Source organism: Mesoplodon mirus (assembly GCF_964341445.2).
Source record: "Mesoplodon mirus genome assembly, chromosome: X".
Lineage (NCBI taxonomy): Eukaryota > Metazoa > Chordata > Mammalia > Artiodactyla > Ziphiidae > Mesoplodon > Mesoplodon mirus.
In genome coordinates, this window is record NC_138981.1 from 105,878,934 (window position 1) to 105,897,984 (window position 19,051).

Genomic DNA, 19,051 nt, shown 5'->3' on the forward strand with positions numbered 1-19,051 from the left:
CATAAACAAAACTGTAAGGGAAACATTTCCATTCTAATTCGATCCCAGTGTACCTAGGGGCCAAAACAGCTTCAGAGATTGAAATTATAGTGAGCAGCCATTGCTTGGGAGAGCTGTTTTATAGCAAATTAAATATTAACAATTTGTCAGATATGCTCCCATAAGAAGAGAATGCAAAAAAAAAAATCCAGCAGTAAGAAAAGGGAAGGGAGGGGATGGGAGAGAAGAAGAACAAGGAAGGAAGGAAGGAAGGGGGAGGGAAGGAAGGAAGGGAGGGAGGAAAGAAGGAAGGAAGGAAAGAAAGAAGGAAGGAAGGAAGGAAGGAAGGAAGCACTGACTCTGCATCACAGAGATACAAAGCTGTCCCCATCTCTAGTGAACCAACCTCACAAAAAATCTAGAGCACTAGCCTGGCTAAATCAAATTTCCCAACTAACATTCTCTTAAGCTCCCCAAATGATACACCCCTCCCTTCCAAAAGAAAAAAAAACCCTGCCTTTGATTTTCTTAGATCTTGAAAGTGAAGAATCAGGTCAGTGATGTTGGTGTATGTACTACATGCCCTCTAAAATTTCATACCAAAATAGCCTCTTAGTGGGTGACCTACTTAATAGCCTAAAGCAGAGGAACATCCTCCATGTCATACTTTGTTTTCCTTCTTTGGTGCTAGTGACTTAGGCTTCTTGAATAGTGTACATTCTGATAAGTCTTTGGGGTTTTAGAGGACCCTTTTACTGGAGTCTGGGATTTTTCAGCATAACGTAGTAGAAAAAGCAGTGGGTAGAGCTGTGAATTCGATATAGCTGTGGGATCTTGGGCACTTAAAATATCTATGCCTCAGTTGTGTCATCTACATAATGGGCAATAAAATTTGCTCTTCCTCACATGATTGGTATAATTGCTTTGCAAAGCGTAAAATGCTATAGAAAAAAATTATTATTACTAAACATTTTCAGGAAAACTAAACTAACATTATTCGAAAACTCCGTCCTCTCTTTTTTTAAAAAAAAAACATTTTATTGGAGTATAATTGCTTTACAATGGTGTGTTAGTTTCTGCTTTATAACAAAGTGAATCAGTTATACATATACATATGTCCCCATATCTCTTCCCTCTTCTGTGTCCCTCCCTCCAACCCTCCCTATCCCACCCCTCTAGGTGGTCACAAACCACCTAGCTGATCTCCCTGTGCTATGCAGCTGCTTCCCACTAGCTAACTATTTTACATTTGATAGTATATATATGTCCTTTCCACTCTCTTGCTTTGTCCCAGCTTACCCTTCCCCCTCCCCATATCCTCAAGTCTATTCTCTAGTAGGTCTGTGTCTTTATTCCAACCTTGCCCCTATGTTCTTCATGACCTTTTTTTTTTGATTCCATATATATGTGTTGGCATATGGTATTTGTTTTTCTCTTTCCGACTTACTTCACTCTGTATGACAGACTCTAGGTCCATCCACCTCACTACAAATAACTCAATTTCTTTTCTTTTTATGGCCGAATAATATTCCATTGTATATATGTCCCACATCTTCTTTATCCATTCATCTGTTGATGAACACTTAGGTTGCTTCCATGTCCTGGCTATTGTAAACAGAGCTGCAATGAATATTTTGGTATAAGACTCTTTTTGAATTATGGTTTTCTCAGGGTATATGCCCAGTAATGGGATTGCTGGGTCATATGGTAGTTCTATTTTTAGTTTTCTAAGGAACCTCCATGCTGTTCTCCATAGTGGCTGTATCAGTTTACACTCCCACCAACAGTGCAAGAGAGTTCCCTTCTCTCCACACCCTCTCCAGCATTTATTGTTTGTAGATATTTTGATGATGGCCATTCTGACTGATGTGAGGTGATACCTCATTGTAGTTTTGATTTGCATTTCCCTAATGATTAGTGATGTTGAGCGTCCTTTCATGTGTTTGTTGGCAACCTGTATATCTTCTTTGGAGAAATGTCTGTTGAGGTCTTCTGCCCATTTTTGGATTGGGTTGTTTGTTTTTTTAATATTGAGCTCCATGAGCTGCTTGTATATTTTGGAGATTAATCCTTTGTCAGTTGTTTTGCTTGAAAATATTTTCTGCCATTCTGAGGGTTGTCTTTTCATCTTGTTTATGGTTTCCTTTGCTGTGCAAAAGCTTTTAATTTTCATTAGGTCCTATTTGTTCATTTTTGCTTTTATTTCCATTTCTATAGAAGGTGAGTCAAAAAGGATCTGGCTGTGATTTATATCATAGGGTGTTCTGCCTATGTTTTCTTCTAAGAGTTTTATAGTGTCTGGCCTTACATTTAGGTCTTTAATCAATTTTGAGTTTGTGTACCGTGTTAGGGAGTGTCTAATTTCATTCTTTTACATGTAGCTGTCCAGTTTTCCCAGCACCACTTATTGAAGAGGCTGTCTTTTGTCCACTGTATATTCCTGCCTCCTTTATCAAAGATAAGGTGACCATATGTGCATGGGTTTATCTCTGGGCTTTCTATCCTGTTCCATTGATCTCTATTTCTGTTTTTGTGCCAGTACCATACTGTCTTGATTACTGTAGCTTTGTAGTATTCAGTGAAGTCGGGGAGCCTGATTCCTCCAGCTCTGTTTTTCTTTCTTAAGATTGCTTTGGCTATTCGGGGTCTTTTGTATTTCCATACAAACTGTGAAATTTTATGTTCTAGTTCTGTGAAAAATGCCAGTGGTAGTTTGATAGGGATTGCATTGAATCTGTAGATTGCTTTGGGTAGTAGAGTCATTTTTATGATGTTGATTCCTCCAATCCAAGAACATGGTATATCTCTCCATCTATTTGTATCATCTTAAATTTCTTTCACCAGTGTCTTATAATTTTCTGTGTACAGGTCTTCTGTCTCCTTAGGTAGGTTTATTCCTAGATATTTTGTTCTTTTTGTTGCAATGGTAAATGGGAGTGTTTTCTTAATTTCACTTTCAGATTTTTCATCATTAGTGTACAGGGATGAAAGAGATTTTTGTGCATTAATTTTGTATCCTGCTACTTTAACGAATTCATTGATTAGCTCTAGTAGTTTTCTGGTAGCATCTTTAGGATTCTCTATGTATAGTATCATGTCATCTGCAAACAGTGAGAGCTTTACTTCTTTTCCAATTTGGATTCTTTTTATTTCTTTTTCTTCTCTGATTGCTGTGGCTAAAACTTCCAAAACTATGTTGAATCATAGTGGTGAGAGTGGGCAACCTTGTCTTGTTCCTGATCTTAGTGGAAATGGTTTCAGTTTTTCACCATTGAGGATGATGTTGGCCGTGGGTTTGTCATATGTGGACTTTATTATGTTGAGGAAAGTTCCCTCTATGCCTACTTTCTGCAGGGTTTTTATCATAAATGGGTGTTGAATTTTCTTGAAAGCTTTCTCTGCATCTATTGAGATGATCATATGGTTTTTCTCCTTCAGTTTGTTCATATGGTGTACCACGTTGATTGATTTGCGTATATTGAAGAATCCTTGCATTCCTGGGATAAACCACACTGGATTATGCTGTATGATCCTTTTAATGTGCTGTTGGATTCTCCTTGCTAGTATTTTGTTGAGGATGTTTCATCTATGTTCATCAGAGATCTTGGCCTGTAGTTTTCTTCCTTTGTGACATCTTTATCTGGTTTTGGTATCAGGGTGATGGTGGCCTCATAGAATGAGTTTGGGAGTGTTCCTCCCTCTGCTATATTTTGGATGAGTTTGAGAAGGATAGGGGTTAGCTCTTCTCTAAATGTTTGGTAGAATTCGCCTGTGAAGCCATCTGGTCCTGGGCTTTTGTTTGTTGGAAGATGTTTAATCACAGTCTCAATTTCAGTGCTTGTGACTGGTCTGTTTATAGTTTCTATTTCTTCCTGGTTCAGTCTTAGAAGGTTGTGCTTTTCTAAGAATTTGTCCATTTCTTCCAGGTTGTCCATTTTATTGGCATAGAGTTGCTTGCAGTAATCTCTCACGATCCTTTGTATTTCTGCACTGTCAGTTATTACTTCTCCTCTTTCATTTCTAATTCTTGATTTGAGTGTTCCCCTATTAGTCTTGATGAGTGTGGCTAATGGTTTATCAATTTTGTTTATCTTCTCAAAGAACCAGCTTTTAGTTTTATTGAGCTTTGCTATTGTTTCCTCATTTCTTTTTCATTTATTTCTGATCTGATCTTTATGATTTCTTTCCTTCTGCTAACTTTGGGGTGTTTTGTTCTTCTTTCTCTAATTGCTTTAGGTGTAAGTTTAGGTTGTTTATTTGAGATGTTTCTTGTTTCTTGAGGTAGGACTGTATTTCTATAAACTTCCCTCTTAGAACTGCTTTTGCTGCATCCCATAGGTTTTGGATCATTGTGTTTTCATTGTCATTTTTTTCTATGTATTTTTTGATTTCCTCTTTGATTTCTTCAGTGATCACTTCGTTATTAAGTAGCGTATTGTTTAGCCTCCATGTATTTGTATTTTTTACAGATTTTTTCCTGAAATTGATATCTAGTCTCATAGCGTTGTGGTCGGAAAAGACACTTGATATGATTTCAATTTTCTTAAATTTACCAAGGCTTCATTTGTGACCCAAGATATGATCTATCCTGGAGAATGTTCCATGAGCATTTAAGAAGAATGTGTATCCTGTTGTTTTTGGATGGAATGTCCTATATATATCAATTAAGTCCATCGTGTTTAATGTATCATTTAAAGCTTGTGTTTCCTTATTTATTTTCATTTTGGATGATCTGTCCATTGGTGAAAGTGGGGTGTTAAAGTCCCCTACTATCATTGTGTTACTGTCGATTTCCCCTTTTATGGCTGTTAGTATTTGCCTTATGTATTGAGGTGCTCCTATATTGGGTACATAAACATTTACAATAGTTGTATCTTTTTCTTGGATTAATCCCTTGATCATTACATAATGTCCTTCTTTGTCTCTTGTAATAATCTTTGTTTTAAAGTCTATTTTGTCTGATATGAGAATTGCTACTCCAGCTTTCTTCTGATTTCCATTTGCATGGAATATCTTTTTCCATCCCCCTCACTTTCAGTCTGTATGTGTCCCTAGGTCTGAAGTGGGTCTCTTGTAGACGGCATATATACGTGTCTTGTTTTTGTATCCATTCAGCCAGTCTATGTCCTTTGTGTGAGAATTTAATCCATTTACATTAAGGTAATTATCGATACGTATGTTCCTATGACCATTTTCTTAATTGTTTTGGGTTTCTTATTGTAGATCTTTTCCTTCTCTTGTGTTTCCTGCCTAGAGAAGTTCCTTTAGCATTTGTTGTAGAGCTGGTTTGGTGGTGTTGAATTCTCTTAGCTTTTGCTTGTCTGTAAAGGTTTTAATTTCTCCATTGAATCTGAATTAGGTCCTTGCTGGGTAGAGTAATCCACAAATGATAACAAGCGCTGAAAGTTATACTAAGAAGTAAAAAGGACAGAGAGAACCCTAGGACAAATGGTAAAGGCAAAGCTATACAGACAGAATCACACACAGAAGCAGAGGCATACACCCTCACAAAGAGAAAAAGAGAAAAATACATATATATCTTTGCTCTCAAAGTCCACCTCCTCAATTTGGGATGCTTCGTTGTCTATCCAGGGATTCCACAGATGCAGGGTACATCAAGTTGATTGTGGAGATTTAATCTGCTGCTCCTGAGGCTGCTGGGAGAGATTTCCCTTTCTCTTCTTTGTTCGCACTGCTCCTGGGATTCAGCTTTGGGTTTGGCCCTGCCTCTGCGTGTGGGTCGCCTGAGGGTGTTTGTTCTTCTCTCAGACAGGACGGGGTTAAAGGAGCAGCTGCTTTAGGGGCTCTGGCTCCCTCAGGCCAGGCGGAGGGAGGGGTAAGTAGTGCAGGGCAAGCCTGTGGCGACACAAGCCAGCGTGTCCTTGCACCACCCTGAGGCACGCTGTTCGTTCTCCTGGGGAAGTTGTCCCTGGATCATGTGACCGTGGCAGTGGTGGGCTGCACAGGCTCCCAGGAGGAGAGGTGTGGACAGTGACCTAGCCTTGCACACAGCCTTCTTGGTGGCGGCAGCAGCAGCAGCCTTAGCGTCTCCTTCCCGTCTCTGGGGTCCGCGCTGTTAGCCGCGCTCTTAATCCCCTGTCCTCGCGCACCAGGAAACAGAGGCAAGAAAAAGTCTCTTGCCTCTTCGGCAGGTCCAGACTTTTTACCGGACTCCCTCCCGGCTAGCCGTGGCGCACTAACCCCTTCAGGCTGTGTTCACGCCGCCAACCCCAGTCCTCTCCCTGCGCTCCGACCGAAGCCCGAGCCTCAGCTCTCAGCCCCGCCCGCCCCGGCGGGTGAGCAGACAAGCCTCTCGGACTGGTGAGTGGTGGTCGGCACCAATCCCCTGTGCGGGAATCTCTTCGCTTTGCCCTCTGCACCCCGGTTGCTGTGCTCTCCTCCGCGGCTCCGAAGCTTCCCCCCTCTGCCACCCACAGTCTCCGCCCACTAAGGGGCTTCCTAGTGTGTGGAAACCTTTCCTCCTTCACGGCTCCCTCCCACTGGTGCAGGTCCCGTCCCTATCCTTTTGTCTCTGTTTATTCTTTTTTCTTTTGCCCTACCCAGGTACATGGGGAGTTTCTTGCCTTTTGGGAGGTCTGAGGTCTTCTGCCAGCGTTCAGTAGGTGTTCTATAGGAGTTGTTCCACATGTAGATGTATTTCTGGTGTATCTGTGGGGAGGAAGGTGATCTCCACGTCTTACTCTTCCGCCATCTTGAAGCTAACTCCCTGTCCTCTCTTTTAATGTCTCAGTATCTTCCTTTCTTCCGTATGCACATTCACAGCATCTCTCATAATACTTTCTATACAATTTTTCAGGGAACATTGTTCAAAGAAAACTTTTAACAACATTCAAGTAAGGCTAGAGAGTTACTTTCACTTATTCTTTCCCCTCTTCCAAAAAATTGTCATAAAACTATCTACTCATGATTACTTTCTTCACCATTTAAGGAATTTCTACTAGGCCATTAAGTACTGTGAGGTAGGAATCATGTTTGTCTTGTTCAGTATTGTATATTCAGTGTTCAGTAGAGTACCTGGCACACCGTGTTGGATGGAAAGATGGATGGGTGGATGAATGGATAGATGGATGATTATTGAACAAGCACATTTCAGTAAGTTCTACTGTGATTTTGCTGTGCTTCCATCAAGAGGCAAAATGGTGCCTACCGCCACATGATGTGATTATTAAAGTACACATTTTCTCAAAGGTTTAAGATGGTAGCTCTGTGCTCAAGCTTGTTCTGATATCATGAGTTTGCCAAAATTTATTTCTTTATATAAAAATAGATTTCTCACTAAATGAATTATTAAAAGCAACAAATTCAACATAATATTTCTTTAGAGTAAACTTTTTTTAAATAAATTGACTACTAAGGTACAGAGATACCCACTTTTTCTTATTGGTTCCCAACCATTCTTGACAAACATCATGATTCACTATACAGATTCTAGTTAGAAAGATAACATTTACAACTCAAATAGTATCAAGTCCTCCCCAAAAATCTCCCATCCTCCAAAGGTATTTTCAACTTTGAGTTTATTTTCATGGAAGGAAAATTCTATAGTCTCCCATAAAATGATACTTCATGCCACTATTTGAGGTAGAAGAACCTATTACACCACTACAACCCTATTCCCTATAGATGAGATTTTGGCATAAAGTAAATTCATATTGTATTCTATATCTAATGGTGTTAATGCAAAGACCTCAATATGGTACAATTTTTCAAATATAAGCAGTTTTCAATATATTACTATATAGCATAACCTCCCCATTTCATGATTTAAGTTCTAATTTTCCCTATGAATGTTCAAACACTTATGGGGTAAATCAAATTATTCCAATGTTTCTTTCCAAAGCTTTTTATTTTTTTTAGTTTTTTTTTTATTTTATTAAATCAGTTATACATATACATATGTTCCCATATCCCCTCCCTTTTGCGTCTCCCTCCCACCCTCCCTATCCCACCCTTCCAGGCGGTCACAAAGCACCACGCTGATCTCCCTGTGCTATGCGGCTGCTTCCCACTAGCTATCTACCTTACGTTTGGTAGTGTATATATGTCCATGCTCCAAAGCTTTTTTTAAAATCTCTTTCAACTCTTCAGACCACAGCAGGAAAAAAAAAAAGATTCAATTAGGTGCTATTCTGTCTTTAATATTTCTCCTTAACAGTTAATCTATGAGGAAAGTATTCCAAACTTATAGCTGTAAGAATTAACACACAAAAGGGCAGAGCTAGAGACATTTGAAACCATGAAGGGTTGTCAGAACTCATAGAGAATATTTAGAAACTGCAGATCTTGAATCCAAGAATTAAGAGCCCTTTCCATAGGATGATTTAGGTGTCCTGGGAAGAATGAGCCATTGACCTGACCTGATACAGCATTCCTATTACTGTGTTGTATTCATGAGGCCCTCCCCACTGGTGGACAGCTGCCCTACTTCAATGACCAACCTAAACATTCACTTTTGAAAAAGTTGCCTCTTATAGAGTTATCTACCCATGACTGAAAAGATCCTCCATCCCAGTGGTGTGTCCACCTGTGGACTGCTTTTGAAGGTCTGGCCCCATAAAATGAATGTCTCTGTTGGATGTTTAATATTTATCTGCATGGATTCTGTCACTTACTAGCTGTGTGACCTAGAGCCAGTTACTTAACTCTCTGAGCCTCCATTTCCTGGTTGTAAAATGGAAATGATAACTGTACCTCAATGAGTTAATATATGCAAAGCATTCAGAAAAGTTCCTGACACATAGTGTTTACATTGTGCTTTGATGCTAAACAAAGGGTTTTCACATAGATTATTTCATTTGAGCCTCACTATGGGAGGCAGGCAGGGCAGATGTGTTTATCCTAAATTTACATATGATAAATTGATGCTTAGAGACATTTACATGATTTGTCCAAATGTGGCTCTCTGCCCAATCCTAGTAAGTGGCAGAGCAAAGACGAAACTCAAGTCTTCTGACTCCTAGTCCAGTGCTCTTACGCCTGCACTAAACCATTTTCCTTAATTTTAAGTCATTTATTAAATATTTAGCCAATACCAAACCCTAGATTAGGCCCGTTCACCAGGTTACATCTTAGGACAATTGAAAAGCGATTGGACAAGATCCTGAGAAGCTCAGTAAAAAATGATAAAAGCATTAGAAAATAGGGCCTATGAGGAAAGGCTAAATGAGCTGGGGTTGTTTAGCCTGGCGAAAGAGAGCCAAGAGGCAGTTTAATCACTATCCTCAAGTATAAAGAGTTATCATAAAGAGAGCACTGACCAACCATTCTGCAGGCCTAAGGACAGTACCAGAGCAAATGAGCTTAACTAGACTAGGGAGAGAGTCAGCATCAGAAAGTACTCATTACAGGAGAGAGGAAACTGGAGGAAAGTAAAATCTCACCAGCTAGGGACGAAATGAGAGAGTGGCATGGACATATATACTCTACCGAATGTAAAATAGATAGCTAGTGGGAAGCAGCCGCATAGCACAGGGAGATCAACTCGGTGGTTTGCGACCACCTAGAGGGGTGGCATAGGGAGGGGGTAGGGAGATGCAAGAGGGAGGAGATATGGGGATAAATGTATACATATAGCCGATTCACTTTGTTATACAGCAGAAACTAACACAACACTGTAAAGCAATTATACTCCAATAAAGATGTGAAAAAAAAAATTCCACCAGCTAGGGCTATATGAATGTGAGGCCATTCTGAATTAGAATAGTCAGATCTAGAATAGTTTTAAGATTGTTTTCAGGAATATACAAGTATTCCAAATTAATCCTCTGTGTTGTTAAGTAAATATCCTTATAGAAGACTTATTTTATCAAATAGATAACAATATTTCCTAATTGCCTATTCATTGGATATCTTTTCCCTGTTTTTTTTTTTGGCCTCACCATGCAGCATGTGGGATCTTAGTTCCCCCGCCAGGGCCAGGGATTGAACCCGTGAACCCCACCCTCACCCCCACACCTGCAGTGGAAGCACAGTGTCTTAACCGCTGGACCACCAGGGAAGTCCCCCCCCCTTCGGTCTTTACCATGTTTTTATTTTTTCCATAGATAATTCAAAGGTAAATCTCAGCATAGCCCCTGCTTGAATTATAGCATATGCAAACTTAATGGAGTCCAAACCAATATGTTTCAATGTGCTGTGCAGAAAAAATATAGAAAGTCTGATTTCCCCTATAAATATTTCAAGCTAAAATCACCTCCTCATGGAAAGTAGTGCTTCTTAAGGACAGAATCCTGAAGCAGGTCAATCTCTTAGGTTCCTTTCATTTGACCTTGACTGTCACTTCAAAAACAGTCATTTTAAGAAACGAAACATCCAAGTTAGTAAGTCAAGTTTCTAAAGATAACAGTTTAAACAAGATGAACAATATTAGGGGTCCTTGTAAAGTATGAGGCTATAACACAAAGGACATACTGCTCACTCCAATATACGTCTAGCACTTTTGGTCACTTACAGCACTGTTGCCAATGGCTAGACCTCAGTCAAGTGAAATAAAAACGTTAGAGGCTTATGTCCTCTCCTTGCTTCACCCTCCACTCAGCACATACTGGTACTGTCCAGTTCCTCTCCCCTATTTGCTCCCACTCTGTCTCAGCCCTTACTCTCAATGATCCTTGTACAACATTGAGCTGACTTGCCAGTCCATATGACGGTTTGAGGGTATCATCTTCTCTTCTTGGAACATTGTGTGGTATGGTTGAATAAACACAAACTTGGGAATCAAACAGACGTGACTTCAAATCCTAGCTCCCTCACCTCCCTGTTGCATGACATTGAGGAAAGTGACAATTTTTTTGAGGCTCAATTTTCTCATCTTAAAAGACTATTCCACTACCTTCCCTTCATGGGATCCTCATGAATTGGGAGGATCAAACAAGGTAACATGGGGAGAGCACCTAGCACGGTGCTTGGCACCCAGTAGGCACTTAATAACTGGTAACCATAGCTATTTGCTCATGAGTGGTAGGTGTTTGTGCTTATGAAGATGAGTTATTTAGGGACTGTTGTTCAAGAACAGTGTCCTCATGGATCTTCCAAGATATCAGCTCAGTCTAAGGTCTTATCATGAGAACAGAGTCTAAGACTTGAGCTATGCTGAGTTCTCACTAATATGTTTAGCATGCTAGACAACCTGGTTTTTCTCCAGTGTAATATTGCGTAAGACACATTGATTGATAAGCCCAAGGACTATCTGAGAATTAACTAGATTTTTCAGCATCACTTAAAATAATTAAAGACACTACAGCCTTGAGCTACATATGACAACTGGGCATTTTTAATAACAAGTATATATTAAGTGCTTACAATGTTCCAGATACTATTTTAATCAATGTGGGCGAATATGTGCCCATTTCTGTATCTCATGTGAGTTAATCCTCATATTAGCCCTAAATGGCAGATGGGAATATTATCTCCATTTAACAGATGGAGGAATTGAGGCTTAGAGGTCAAACGGCTAATAATTGGTGGAGCTAGAGTTTGAACCCAGGGAATCTGGCTCCAAATGCTGTTAATCACTACACTAATCAGCCCTGCATCTGACAGAGGTTTTCAATCGGAATAGATTCAACCACAGGTTATAAGAGATAAGCATCCTGATGAAGCCTGGAGCAGCAGCTTTGTTTACAACAAGCATTGTTAAACAACAAGAATTTCACAGATGTTTTCTCCACTTGACAAGGATCCATATTCCATTAACACACGGAATTGAAAATGTGCCCCTTAAACCTACCCAGGTTCATTTACTTGTGGCTCCAAAACAATCTAACTATGCAATGGGCTCCACAAGAGTAGGAGTAAATTGTGAGGGGTGCTTTCTCAGAGTGATATGTAAGTACAACTAGAATTTCCATCTGCGGGCATTCATTCTCAGATAAAGAACCACAATCTTCATTATTTTACCAAAAACTGCCCTAGGGGTTGCGCATTTCCTCCTTCCCTTACTAGGGAATAACTTGAACGTAACTGGCAAAGTCCAGAAGGTACAACTCCCCTTCCCTCCATTAACTCCTGGAAAAGCAAGCATAAAATAAGACCGGTTCTGGAAAAGCATAAATGCCCATAGGATAAGTATTTGGGGTGGGTGCTCAGCTTTTCTGGGCCACCAGACTTGAGCACCCAGTATCACCCTTAAACCCAGGTGATAAGGACAGCTGCCTTGAGTTCCATGCTTTAGAGGACCCCTGATATCATAAACACTGGAACGCAAAGACATTTTTTTCTTTTTGGTCTTCAGAGTTTTTGAAAGGTTAGTAGCTGGCTGAACATCATGGGGAGAAAGGAAAAGGACACATAAGCCAAACTGGGCTCCCAGATCAGAGCAAAAAGGCACATGGGGTCAAGGGCAGGGGCAGTGAAGGAGAAAAGGACAACTCATGTCATAGGAAACCAGAGAAAAAATGGCTAATTTTGTTTAAAATTGGCCTCCCCAAATCACGCTAAGTGAAGGGGTTTGGCAGATAAGTTTTGCCAGATAACTGCACTCCCTCCCTGTATACTACTTGAATGATACAGTTTTGGCAGACATGTAGAATTGCTCGGCAACTCCAAGTCAGAAAAGTGAGACGTTGGGATTGGGGAACTTACTGTCCTTGGCTTCTTGGAGAACTTGACAGGTCCACCCCATCCTGGTTTCAGGTAGAACCAGTGTCCACCCAGGAGTTCTGAGCCGTGGGCCCGGCTTCCACCCCACCCTGCCCTACCCTGCCCCAACAGGGTGTATGAGATAGAGAATCTCATGTGTGTGTCCTCAGGAAAATGAACCTCAAGAACTGAGAGACTGATTTCCCGTAAGTGCCTAAATTACAGACCTCCAAGCCTTATCTCCCGACAGAGAACATCCGACAAGGATCTCCTACCATCCTCAAGCCAGTGAACTTACTGCTTGTGCTCTGGTTGGACAAGTTCCCCTCTTGTGCTCCCCTCTTTGTGCCCCTTGCCCATAAATGCAGCCCACCCCAAACCCTCAAAAGAGTCCTCTGTAGCTTGCTACAGTTTGTACTTCCTGAACTGCAGTTTCTCTACTATTTCCAAAGAAACTCAATTTCTGGTAGTTTGAGCTTAACTCGGTTTATCTCTTTAGTTAGGCTGACAGGTGGATACACAGACCAGGCCAAGGCATATCTTGCTTTTGGACTTTGTAACATTTAGGCATATGGTATGCAGTCCTCCATTTGTACTCTTGCTGTGGGCCCCAAAAATGTTAGGGGTGAGCCTGCTCCTGTCTCTCTCATGGCCTAAAAACATAAATGCCCCCGTCAAAATGTCCAATTTATTCCTGGAGAGTAGGTTTTTCTGAATAGTCTCATTTAGTGTGAATGTAGCTCTTCCAATCACCTATCGTGATATTTGCCTGGTGAGGCAGGGTTGAGGAGGGTGCTTCTGCGCAGTAATGGAATCTCTGACTAGCTTAAATGCTAGGGAAAGTTAATCAAGTATCTGGTAGAACCGGGATAGAGAGTGAACCGGGAGATTTTTACCCTACTTCTCTCTCTCGGGGGTGGGTACAAGCTACTCCAGAGAATCTTCCTGATGCTCTTGCATTTTTTGCTTTATTCCATAGATATTCCCTTTCACCCTATCCAAAGTCAAAAAAAGAAGATGGACATGGTTAGGGGACATGGTTAGGATAAATTAGAGGTCTGAAGGGGCAGCGACAGAGAAGTTACTCACATTTCTCCTCCTCCTTTCTGTGCCCAGTGCCACAACCCACCATATGTCTGCTCAGATCCTTTTCAACACTAGAGGTTGTCTAAGAAAGATTCTCTATACTTAGCATTCCAAAGTTCTTCTAGAGACCTGCTTTCAGAGGCATGGTTAGAGGCTGAGACTTAAACACTTTTCCACCACCACGTAGTAGTGGTTCTATAATTCACACTTAGGTCTATGTCCTCCATGATATTCACATTATATGGTGGGCTGCATACTAGATAGGAGACAGTACAGCTACACTGGAGACCCCCTGAACCAAGGCAGGATGCCATTTATTTACCAGCCTGTGTCTACAGGTGGACTGAAGGAGATGTCTTTCAGAATCTTCAAAAGACAAACATAGGTAAGGGATTTGACAGGTGTTACTTACCTGGATTTCAAAGGGCAATCTGAGGCCATACCCACATGATAGAGAAACAAGATGCCATACAGAATAGGACCTCTTGGAGTGGATAAAATTGCCTAGCTACCTAAGAAATCACTGAATAATCACGAAAGAGGCAACTCACGAAAAAGAAGGAAGGCAAAGGTATCAGATCTCTAGAACAGGTATTATAATTTACAAGGAAAATTTCCCAGACAAGGGCCAGTCAACTGTTCTGAGATTAACATCACACAAGAGCTTATATTCAGATTACTATACTGGGCGCTATTAGGAGAAACAAAATTTCTCGTTCTTTCTTTCCTTCTTAAAATTTGTAATAGCCCCTAGCAAGGTGAATCAAGTTAGAGGACAACACCTCACCAAATGTAAAATAATATAATAAAGTCTAGGTACATATATGCTGTAGAATAAAAGGAATTAGAAAAGCCTGCAGCTTATTTTTATATATGAGTAAACTAATCATAAAATCATAAAATGTGAGGTCAAAGGCTTTCTAAGACCTATGCCTCTCCATCTTCTTCTCCCAGGCACATGTTAAGGCCCATATATAAAAAAAGACATCCCATTCCTCTTTGCTTTCCCTGCTCCCCAGTCTCCTAATGGGCATGCTTCCAGACATAGTTGAATACATAGCCAATCATACCCACTGGCCTTCCTTCATCTCTTACTGTATGTTACTAGATGTACCATTTCCTTCCGCACCTCCAGCCATTACAGGTTTCTCTCTATAAATTTGTTGCCTCATTCATCCCTTTCAGGGACCCTTTTTCTTACCTCACCAATCACGGTGTCCAGTGGTCTCTATTTCTCACCCTAATGACGTGGTGATTTAATCCTATTACTTAACATATCTCAGACTACCCTAATAAACATTTTGAAGCAAAAATGCACCCCACAATTGCAGAACAGTGTCCCAAAAAAAGCAAAACCTATGGTTGGATTTCTTAAAGATGCTCACTGCAGATGTGGTTTCTCTGAAGTCCAGCCTACCATTCTCCAGACCCTAAGTGAGTAGGACCCTGTACTTGCAGTAAAAACCTTCAACATGTTAGGTGATTTTAACACTCACTGGCAGCCTTAAATAAACTTGTTCCCTAAAATGCAAAGATATTTATCCTAAGAGTTAGTAGCAGACATCAGTATTCTATATTTAGAGATTTTAATCTCTGGCTTATTAAAAAGGACGGTCTGATTCTCTGGTCATACTTCACACTAGACTGGCTTCCTGAATATTTAGAAGCAAATCCCCTCTGGGAAAATAAAGAGAAAAAACTCATTCAAGATCGTTACTTTGAAACAGCAAGACTCTTGTTTATTTCAGATGCTAGACACTTTGGTCTCAAAAAGGAAATGCTCCTGTTCAACCAACAGTTCCCTCCCCTTCTCCCATTTTTAAAAATTGTGATACCTCATTATTTGCTTATTTCCTATGTGGTTTGGAGGTTTTAATTTAAAAAATAAATGCAAATTCAAATAAATGTTCATTAGGGAACCTCACAAGAGTCCTTGGGATGACTGAAAACATCCTGGAGTTTTATAAAGCAGAGTACAGAAGTCTTGAGGCAGGAGACCTAGGTGCTAGCCCCAAGCTGTATGACTTCAAAAAGTCACCCTATCGCTCTGTGCCTCCATTTCCTAAACTGTAAAAATGAATGTGTTGAATATGATGGTCCCTTCCCATTCCAACAAGCTATGATTCCCAGCACTGTGAAAAACAAGGTAAGAAATTCAATTCACGAACTACTGATTGAATCCTGACCCATTTTACCATACGCAGTGCTAGATATGGTGGGAGGGGGAAAGGACAGGTCTTCCATGCTACAGTAGTAGGGGTGATAAGGCAACGTAATAATTCTGGAAGGCAGAGTATGATAAGTATCTAAAAATGTGTGAATCAACTTTCCTGCTTCCTCAGATTTCCAGGCTAGTGACCATCACTGAATGTTTCTTTGCTGACTGAGAATCTTGCTCGGATGCCCTGTGCACACAGAAAAGTATAGTAGATTGCAGCAAAGATTTATTAAATCAAAAGACCTTCTCTCCCACCCATTAACACCAACATTTTAAGACCAAGGCTGGTACCTTATTCTAAAATTATAAAAATATGAACCAATTCAAATGGAAAAAAAATATATAAATACCCTCCTTTGTTTTGAGTTAATCCCATCACTTAGATCAAGTGAGACCTCAGATCCATTCTTTAAAAAAAATAGAAAGAAAGGAAACATTAACCACAGATAACTATTTTATCCCTCCACAGGCAATGAATATGTTTTCAATTGGCACGGGAGGAAAACACCCTGACACCTGTTCCTCTGTATGGCTGACACTGTGAGTGTCCCAGTTAAGCCTTTGCAGGCACCGAGAGGTTGACAAGGTCCTGTGGGTTAGAGTTACTGGCTTGTAAACATTAATGAATTTTTTAGAATCATCATCCAGCTTTATTAGGAAACTTTCCCAGATTAAGAGCAACAAAAATATAGCAATTAGAAGGTTCATCACACAGCTGCCTGATTACAGGAATCTTGTCCTAGATTCTAACAGATGCTGTAACAAACAGTTTCATAAGGGCTGCAAGAACCACAGTTTACAACAGAAACACAAAAGCTACTGTGCCACAGGACCCTTATATTTTAAATAATTTAGACCTCTAGACTCCCTTACAGAGAGACACCAAGCCGATGCGAAATAAGTGCGGTAACAAAAAATAAAACAAAATGTGCAGACTCAAGTTCTTTACTGCACTAACACTGAAGGGCAAAGGCCATTGACTGATCCATGCCAAGGTCTGAACTTTGATGAGACTGAGGGTGGGAAAGAGCCCTTGATCAGTTTGATGCCATTGTTACCAACCACTCACCTGGATCTTTTAGTCAAATCAATCCCACCCTTGTTGGGGCAGCTTTCTTTCTGTCCAGATTTGACAGGGTCAAACTTGTCTCTGCCCAAAGGTTATAACAAATTGACAAGTGAGGGGCACAATTCAATGGGCCAGGGTCAGGGCTTGGGGAGACTGGTGGCAATTAATGTCATGTCACTAGAGGTAGAGCTAAAGTGGAAGGGATTAGTAGTCAGACACCACTATTCTCTCTCCAACCTTTTGAAAAATATATATAACTATCAAGCAGCCTTCCAGATGTACACATACAGCCAACACCCTACTCTGAAAAAGAATAGTAATTGAAAAATATCTTCTGAAGTCATCTAGCACTATAGGCCAAAGACCAGAAAGGTGGCTGAGTTCTAGCTCAAGATCCCTGGGTGACCTTGCAACCGCCAAGTCACCTTTCGTCATCCTAGCCATAAAACAGAAAAAGCCTTCCCTGCCTTACCAGAATGACATTAAGATGAATCAGACAATTTCTCTAAGGTATTTGAAGATTCCCTGGAGAGAATCCCTGGCAAGTCCACAAATATCAAGCATTATAATTAGAGTCACTGCACCTCATTTCTTAAGGAGGAGAAAATGAACAAAGAAAGGAACGTGTGGTCACTGAGTCTGAAAACTCAAAGAGCACTTAAGCTCCTTCTATCATCTGAGGCAGGTCTCAAGAGAGGGAGACTGACGTGGTGGAGTAAGAGAAGAGTTTGGTGGTTAGGACATGCTCCCCAGATATTTGGAGTCTTCATATTGTCTTTGACGGTGTGCTGTTACTTTTCTATGATCTTCTAAAGGTTTGGATTTGTGAGTGCTACCAAGAGGGTGGCAAGTGCTTTGATTATGGTTTTGTGGGCCAAACAGGACTGTCCTACCATAGTGGGGTTAACTGGTCATAAACAAGGGTACTGTATTCAAACTTCTGTGCTTTAACTTAAATTGTTTCCATGCTTTTCATTGTCCCAACAGTGGAATTTTTTTTTTTTTTTTTTTTTTTTGCACTACACGGGCCTCCCACTGTTGCGGCTTCTCCCGTTGTGGAGCACAGGCTCCGGACGCGCAGGCTCAGTAGCCATGGCTCACGGGCCCAGCCGCTCTGCGGCATGCGGGATCTTCCCAGACCGGGGCATGAACCCGTGTCCCCTGCATCAGCAGGCGGACTCCCAACCACTGCGCCACCAGGGAAGCCCCTCAACAGTGGAAATTTTGGCTCTAGCTATAACTGGATCATTATTGAGAACAGGGGCAGGAAGGGTGCAGTCTCTTTCAGAGCTCAGCATTGGCAGAAAGTGTGCCCACCCATCTTAAGTATGGGGACATAGAAAAGGGAAAACTGGGTGAACTGATTTGAAACAATGCTATCTAAAACACACACACACACACACACACACACACACACACTTGCAGAGGTAAATAAGAGGGCAGAACCGAATGGAGTGAAATCTCAGTAATACTCGGTCTTAGATTAAGAAATGAGGATCCAGGGACCCTGAAGCAATGGACTAGGCAGTCTAAGAAGGTACTATAGAAAGCTTCTTAATGGCGATTCTTAAGTGCCTTTCCATCATTACTATCTCTTCAGCAGCTCTGAGAGCCCTTTTCACTTCTCTTGACCTATTTCAAACTACTGCTTGTGCTTAACTTGAGAACCTCCTATTCAATAAATTGCTTCTCCTTCCTCTTCCCTGGCCAATATAAAATCAATTGTTGCTTGACAGACTGCTTTGTTGCCATTATCTCAAAGGCACAAAGGAAAGAAACACATCTTATTTGTACATACATTAACTTAATTTCAGTCTCACCCACTCAAGCACAGGGACAATCCTTCAAACTCTGACCCTAGCCCATTTGCTACTTGGTGTCCATGGCAACCACCACCAGCTGCTCAGAGAGAGTTGCAAGGAGTGGCGGGAAAGTGCATCTCCCAACAGAGCCATTAACTCTTCTACATTAGCTCCCTTGATAACAGGTAGCAGAAGACCCATCCCTGAATCCTCAGGCATTTGCTTTCATTAGGGAGGGGTAATGTTGTTCATGTTCCTCCCCAGAAGAGTTAGGGGCTGTTTCTCACACCCAACCTG

General features: G+C 41.0%; 1 protein-coding gene across 1 annotated transcript in view; it reads left to right on the forward strand.

Moving 5' to 3' along the window:
• Positions 1–19,051, forward strand: part of GRIA3 (glutamate ionotropic receptor AMPA type subunit 3) — a 287,469-nt gene that overhangs the window by 141,304 nt on the left and 127,114 nt on the right. The gene's annotated exons all lie outside the window — the stretch shown is intronic.